Source organism: Elephantulus edwardii, unplaced genomic scaffold (assembly GCF_000299155.1).
Source record: "Elephantulus edwardii isolate Elephantulus edwardi_28Jun2011 unplaced genomic scaffold, EleEdw1.0 scaffold00240, whole genome shotgun sequence".
In the NCBI taxonomy this organism is placed as follows: Eukaryota; Metazoa; Chordata; class Mammalia; order Macroscelidea; family Macroscelididae; genus Elephantulus; species Elephantulus edwardii.
In genome coordinates this window covers 3,692,872-3,700,347 of record NW_006399990.1, presented here as the reverse complement: position 1 = coordinate 3,700,347, position 7,476 = coordinate 3,692,872, and the positions used below count along the sequence as shown (strand labels likewise).

General features: G+C 38.9%; 1 pseudogene; it reads right to left on the bottom strand.

Annotated features, from left to right (window-relative positions):
• Positions 1 to 289: 289 nt before the first annotated feature.
• LOC102862782 lies at positions 290 to 1,183 on the bottom strand (annotated as a pseudogene).
• Positions 1,184 to 7,476: the final 6,293 nt, after the last annotated feature.

Genomic DNA, 7,476 nt, shown 5'->3' with positions numbered 1-7,476 from the left:
CTTCCTTCATTACTATTGGTTCTTGTTGATATAATACTTTGTGAAATTTTTCAGTGTCAATTTATTCTCACAAATTCTTTTTTTCTATTAAGAATGTTTTATGTTCAAAGCTGCAGTTTTATGTTCAAAGCAGCAGTCAATGAACTGAAGATTTACTCACTGTATCTACAAAATTTAAACCCTTGCAACAATAAATGTGATATTAAAAAAAAAAACCCTGAAGAGGTAATGAATGCCATGCCCATTCTGTACCTTCTCACTGCAGCAAATGCTAGGAAGACTCTGGAATTTAAATTGAGGAATCAGAAATGTGAATTTCTTGGTCATCTCCAACAGACACAATTTTTGAACCATTTCCATTGTATTTTATTCCCCAGACCTGATCCTCATGATCAAAGAATGTGTGAACACAAGTCCTTGTTTCAACGTCCCAAACTTTCAAACTTTTGTCAGATGAACCAGAGACAAAAAGAATGTTGTCAGGACAAAACAAACATTCAGCACTCAGGAAGCACAGCCGCTCAGCTTCCCAACCAAGTTGGAGTGTTGTGTGTGATAGATCTTAATGTAGCCATTGTCTGATGCAGTGATGAGTTGCTGAGAACCCAGGGAAAAAGGTCAAGGAATGGATGGGCATAGTATGGCCTTCCAGTGTGTGTGAAGAAATTTCCCAATTGCAGTATAAAAAAAATAATGTATGGCTTCACTGGCCAGGTACTTCCCATCAAGACTATATGCAATACAAAGAATGAATTTTCCTCTCGTGTCCAAAGAATATTCCTTTTTATCACTTTCCACACCAAATATGTTCACTTTCCCCACATGAGTTCCTGTGGCCAGATACTGGGAATCAGGAGAAAAGGCCAAAGTCCAGGCATCCACTGGTCCTGTATCTATAGACTGTTTGCTGTTTTCCAAGTCCCAGAGACGAATATGAGCATCAAGAGAACTGGATACGGCAATGGGCAGGGTGTGGCTAATGTCCACAGACACGACCCCCACCTGATGTCTCTCCAGGTTCCACTGTAGGTCCAGCCTCTCATCATACCACTTCCAGGTCATCTTGGGAGCCTTTGACCACCATCTCAGAACTTTCTTTCTTGTTTGTCCCCCAGGCAACTGACCAAATGACATCATCATGGACTTGCTCTTGTTTGAAGAGAATACTGTACTGATTGGTCATTTCCTTAAGTAAGGATGATTTGTTAAAGACAGACAGAAAATGGCATGACCCCCTGTTGAAAAATTACTGTCAGGAATCTTTGCATGTATGGAACTGAGACCTCTCCCACGAAGCAGCTCTAATCTGGAGGATGCACAGAACATTCTCAATAAGCAAGAAGAAGTTACCCATAGGTCTTCTCTCTTCCATTTTTATGCTTGAACATTGAGGAGCACTGAACACAAATGAGGTCATGGCAGCTACTTGCAGGAACCCTAGCTGAGGTGTACAAACCCTTAGATTAGAGCCAGTCTCAGACCTTCCCTTACCCACCCGCCCTCCAGGTCAGGATCAGCCTCTCCAACCACTGCCACTCCCAGGGGCAGCCAAAACCAACTCCTCTTCCAACTTCTTTTGATACTTCCTGGATCATTCAAAATTTTTCCCACAGCATCCTTTGATTAAGAAACACGTAGTAACATTACAAGACTTGCGATGTCCCAGAGGTAAGAAATTTCACTGCAATCCCAAAAGCATGTGATTCAAACCCACTGGTTGCTCCAAGGGAAAAGGATGGCTAATCTCCTTCCACGCAATTTACTGCCTCTGGAAACACATTGAAGAGTCAGCTATGAGTAGGTTCCCACTAGATGTTACACAACAACAAATGAGTTAGACTAGGTTGACAACAAAGAGACTTCACATGATGGTTGTTATTGTTGTGTACCAGTGGGTACACAGAAGCAGTAAATCGTATGGGAGGAGATGCCCATATTTATTCAGTGGAGCAGCTGGTGGGTTTGATCCACATGCTTTCAAGATTATAGTACAGCTTCTTACCATTAGGTTACCAGAGCTCCTTAAACATGATGGTTAATAGAGTTAAATTTAAAAAAAAATATGTATGGTAGCTATTGTTGTTGTTGTTATGTGCCATCGAGTCGTTTGTGACAAATAGCGACCCTATGTACAAGAGCTCTAAATGCTGTTCTACCCTGTCCCAACCTAGCCATCTCAAACGCACTTATTCCCACTGCTCCAGTAACAGAATCGATCCATCTCATCGAAGGTCTTCCACTCCATTGCCGCCCCTCCACTCTGCCAAACATGATGTCCCTCTCCAAGGACCAGTCCCTCCTTGCAACATACCCAAAGTATGTCAGACGAAGCTTTAGAATCCTTGACTCCAAGGAGCATTCTGCTTTCACTTTCTCCAGGACAAACCTGTTTGTTTTCCTACCAGTCCATGGTATATGCAACACTCTTCTCCAGCACCACAACTCAAAGGCATCAACTCTCTTTCTCTCATCCCTAGTCACTGTCCAACTTTCTGATGCATAGTACATAATTGTGAAGACTATAGCCTGGATTAGACACACCTTAGTGTCCATCCTGATGTCGTTTCTCTTCAGTACTCTTGAAAGGTCCCTCTCAGCTGACTTTCCCAATGCAATTAATCTCCTGATTTTCTGGCTGCTGTTACCAAGAGTGTTGATTGTGGAGCCAAGCCAAGTAAAACTGTTAACTATCTCAATCTCTTCACCATCCATGCTGATGGTGCCAATTGGCCCACTCATGAGAATCTTTGTTTTCTTGATATTGAGCTTCAATCCATACTGAAGGCTGCAGTCCTTGACCTTTTGCAGCAAGCATTTCAGGTCCTCCTCAGTTTCAGCAAGCAGGGTTTTGCCATCTGCATGGTAGCTATTATACAAGTGTTTTTGGGTTTTCTTTCTCTCTTCCATTCTGTGTGTATGTGTGTGGAGAGAGAGAGAGAGAGATACAGGTTCCTAGTTTAAGGTCAGCAGTCTACTTGTATAACATACTCAATTGAGGTAGCTGCACCAGTCTGTTTCTGTGAAGATTTGCAGCCTTGAAAGCTTAGGGATCAGTTCTACCTTATTCTATAGGGTCAGTATGAGTTAAAATTCACTTGATAGCATCATGATTTTTGTTCATGTATGAGCTTGTGTGTGTATCTGCATCTATCCACTACCTTCTGCCAGTTATCACACTTTTTGTGTTTTGTATGCAGCTGTGATGCTTAAGCAGTGCTGGAAGGGTTACCCATGGTAGGTAGATTTCAGTAGAACTTCTAGATTTATACTGGCAAGAAATATAGGTTTGACAATCTCTGTAAATTAGACAATGAGAACTTTTTTAATTACCTCAGAGCATTGACTAACTTAGTTGGTTTGAACCTGTCATCCAGGAGGAGTTAATCACTGGAGTACATCATGCAGGTGAGTTAGAGATCCGACATTGACAAGGGGTATATTGGTGATAGGGGTTGTCATAACAGCCTCAATAATGGAACTGACGTACCAATGATTATGCAGATCATCTAAGATCCAACAATCTTTTGCTCTATTGTACATGAAGTTGTCATGAGTAGGTGTTGACTTAATGGCAGCTATTAATCTACCATCTATAATCTATCTAGTTTTACAGGTATTTTTTTTTCCCTCAACAGGTTATACACAATCTAGGAAATGAATAGAGAAGAGAAAAAAATATTTTTGTGTTTGTTAACATCAACCTTTGGTTGAAAGTAAAACTAGCATGGATTGTATTTAGATAGTTTATTCTCTGAATTAATGAAATTATAAGATTGCACAATCTTTATACATACTAATTAATTCATTCATTCAGCTATCTTTTAATGCATTTTTTTCAGTCACAAATACCTACTAGGTTTCCTTATCATCTAAGAATCAAAAAGTATGCATATATATTGAGAAAGGGCACATAGTTGCTATCTTTAAGAAGCTTCATTCAAGTGTAAACACCTGAAAAATAGTAACAGTAAAACAAAAAGAAAAGTGAACATTACACAGTGACAAAATATTCCTAGATTATACATAGGACAATAAGTAACTAACGGCAGAATGACTTAGACGGAGTGGTCAAGGATGGTCTCCTTGAGAAAGTGAAATGTGAGTGAGGTCTGTAAGATGAGAATAGGTGGTCTTACTACACCTGGAGAAACAATGTCCATGCATATGCAAAAAGTAACATAATGTGGGGAGATTTTTGGCTTATTCAAGAACCAGAGAGGAGATTAGAAGTATTGGTGGAAATTATTTGAAAAGGATAGCAATGTGAGGCAGCAACACATCGAGCATAATAAGTAGTCTTATAAGCAAAAATGTTTGAATTTTATTCTAAATGCAGTGGGAAAGCAGAGTGTGATATGATCTAATTTATGTGTTCTAAAGATTATTTGGCTGCTCTGCTGAAACGGATTGGAAAGTTGGAGTATGCACACAGAGGGACATACCCACACATCCTCCATGCTCCCTCAAGAGACCTGTGCAGAATAAAGAATGCTTGGCCAAGTTCCTGTCATATGATGGCAGAAAAGCTTGTGACCTAATATGAGCCCCCCCAAGGGTCTTTGATCACCAGATGGTGGAAAGACCACCTTTCCTCTCAATGCCTCCTGTTTGGTCTCTGCCCAGCAGCTGCCCACAGTCTGTAACAGCATGTGGGACTGCACAAAGGATGGAACCCAGGTAGCAGTGCCAGTTTGCCATACCCTGGGGACAGTCACCTAAATTTGAGCACTTTTGTAAACAAGATATCATTTTATACCCAATATATCTGATAGTCCAGATGAAGTATAAAAATACTTCATGTACCATTCATTCCTTTTATTTTTTTTTCCAAACAACCTTTTTCTTCCCAGTGAATATATTTATATAGTTTTGTTGGTATCATTTAATTAGTAAGTATACCTTTCTTTCCTCATTTATGTTAGGTACATTCTGTAAGAGTTAAGTTTCTTTTGCATGTGGTTACTTGTGATGAATTATAGCATCTTACTATCTGTTCATCACCAAAAGTATATCAATTCAACCTTAATAATAATCTCTCCATTTTCCCGGAGCATACTTTAATTTTAAACACACTCCAGGATTTCAGTTCTAGAGTACTGTTGTTACATTATGCTTCCTAGGAATTGTAGCAAATTAGGAAGCAAAGACTGGAATAAATTCAGTATTTCAGATGCAAGATATTAATATTTTTGAAATTATGCGGGTGAGAGATAACTCTAAGCATTAAAATTATTGCAACAATTTTTTGTTACTTCAAATTTCCTTTGGGAACACTTGATGACATTAGAAAGTAACAAGAATTGCATAAAGCATAGAAACAATTCTATTGCAGGAAAAGTTACTTTTAACTGTGTAGATTGAGTGTATATGAAGGAGTCATTGCAGTTTTGTTTTATTGTACATAAAACAAGCTCAGGAATTGCCAGCCTTGCCAAACTCTACCCATTTAGTAAATGGTTGCCAAATAAAGCATTAGGTTTTCTGCTAGGGATTTGACAGTTACACTTTTGCCAAGGTTGTTTGGGAACATTTGATGTTTTTCCCCATATGTTGTTAGAAGGCAACCCCAGAACATATGATATAGAAGCCAATATGGAAATAGAGCTGTTCATGAAATCAGATTTTTTTTTATGTAAGAAGCATTATTCTCTGCCCTTAAATGGTCTGAGAGTGATAGAATGGTATACCTTTAAATGTCATATTATCATCTGCAGAGAAGTTTAAAATTCACCTGTGTTTCTAACAACAACAAAATCACTCAAATAAACCACTTCAAGAGATCCAATGCTAAATTATCTGGATTCATTTCCTGGAAGATTTTAGACTTTATTGTTTATTTGCCAAAAAACTGTGGTAATGCAATCTAGCTAACTCCAGAGGGAATGGGGTCTGAACAAGACAAAAAAGTCCATCTTCTTTCTTTTCTCTAGTGAGTGATCTCTTAAGATTAGGGTGAAGTTGCTGGTGTTAGAGTGAGTGATTGCATTTATTCCTCTGTATTTGGTCTGGCTTTGCTCACGGAAGCTTTTATTGTTATTAATATTTAACATTGACGGAAGGTGATGAGTACAACATTGTGCTAGTTCTGGTCTTTGTCCAGCTGGAAAATATCCAAGATGCAACTAGGAAATAGAGCTTGCTCTATATAAATATAAGGCTAAGTGGGACAAGGGGGGGGGTCAGATCAGTAGTCATTAATACTCACTGACTTCTGACTAATTCCAGGTAAGTATTTATTATACCTTAAAAATAGCCAATATTTAGAGAAAAGATTTAATATTTCCCAAGTTTAGTTGTTCTTTTAATTTGTTTACACTAAAGCATTCTAATATTAGGGTAACTAAGAATAATAGAACTGTGGTTCATGTCAAAGTTACTGTAAGATTAATGAGTTTCATTTAATTTATACGAATAACCATGAGTAGTGTAAAGAATGAGCATTTAGGAAAGAACAATATACTTGAAATTCATATTTGCTATTAAAATTGTCCTAAAATAGGGTCACTATGTGTCACCTACAACTCGATGGTACTTAACAATAACAAAACAACAATAGCATAGAGAGAGATCAGTTAGCCTAGTGGAGAGAAAGTGTGGGTGATTTAATCTCTGGCCCTCAGGCCTGCTTTTAACTGTTTTTGGTGAAACATTCTTCTAGGTTATCTAGCCTTGATCTGTCTACTTGCTGTACAGTGGTAATGTGGTTGCTGTGAAGCTTAACACTGTGACACTGATGTGTCAAATGCAATAATGGTTAAAGATGGTGGACAGTGTTTGGTGGAGCTCCCTGATTAAAACAAGCTTGGAAGCGGGAGTGGCCTCCACTTTCAAAATAGCTTGCCTCTGGAAACCCTATGAACTTAGAGAAAGGATGAAAGTTATACAAGTATTCAGGTTTTTTGTTCGTAGGGTCACTATGGGTCACCTATGACTCATGGCACTTAACAACAAACAACAACAATCAAAGACTATACTTTCTGGGCTCATTCCTACAGTTCATTGCTGGAGAAGTTTCTCTGATCCTGTAGAACTCCGAATACCACGAGGAGGAGACTCAGCATTCTCCCCTCTTCTGAGCGTGAAGCCAGCTTTTGATGTTGCTTCAGTGCAACTGCCATTTGCCATTGATGATTGTTCTTCTCTTCATCACGGGAGAGTAAATGGAAGATGATACAGTCTGAGTGTCTTAAAAAAAAGTTGCTAATAAAACAGAGGGTCAAGTACTGCAGCCTCCAATATGGATTGAGGCTCAGTGTCAAGAAAACAAACATTCTCATCACTGGGCCAATTGGCATCATCAGGATGGATGGTGAAGAGATTGAGATTGTTCAAAGCTTTAGTTTGCTTGGGTCCACAGTTAACACTCTTGGCACCAGTAGCCAGGAAATTAAAAGGTGTATTGCCATGGGAAAGTCTGCTGTTAGGGACTTCTCTAAAGTACTAAAGAGCAATAATGTCTCTCTGGAAACTAAGGTG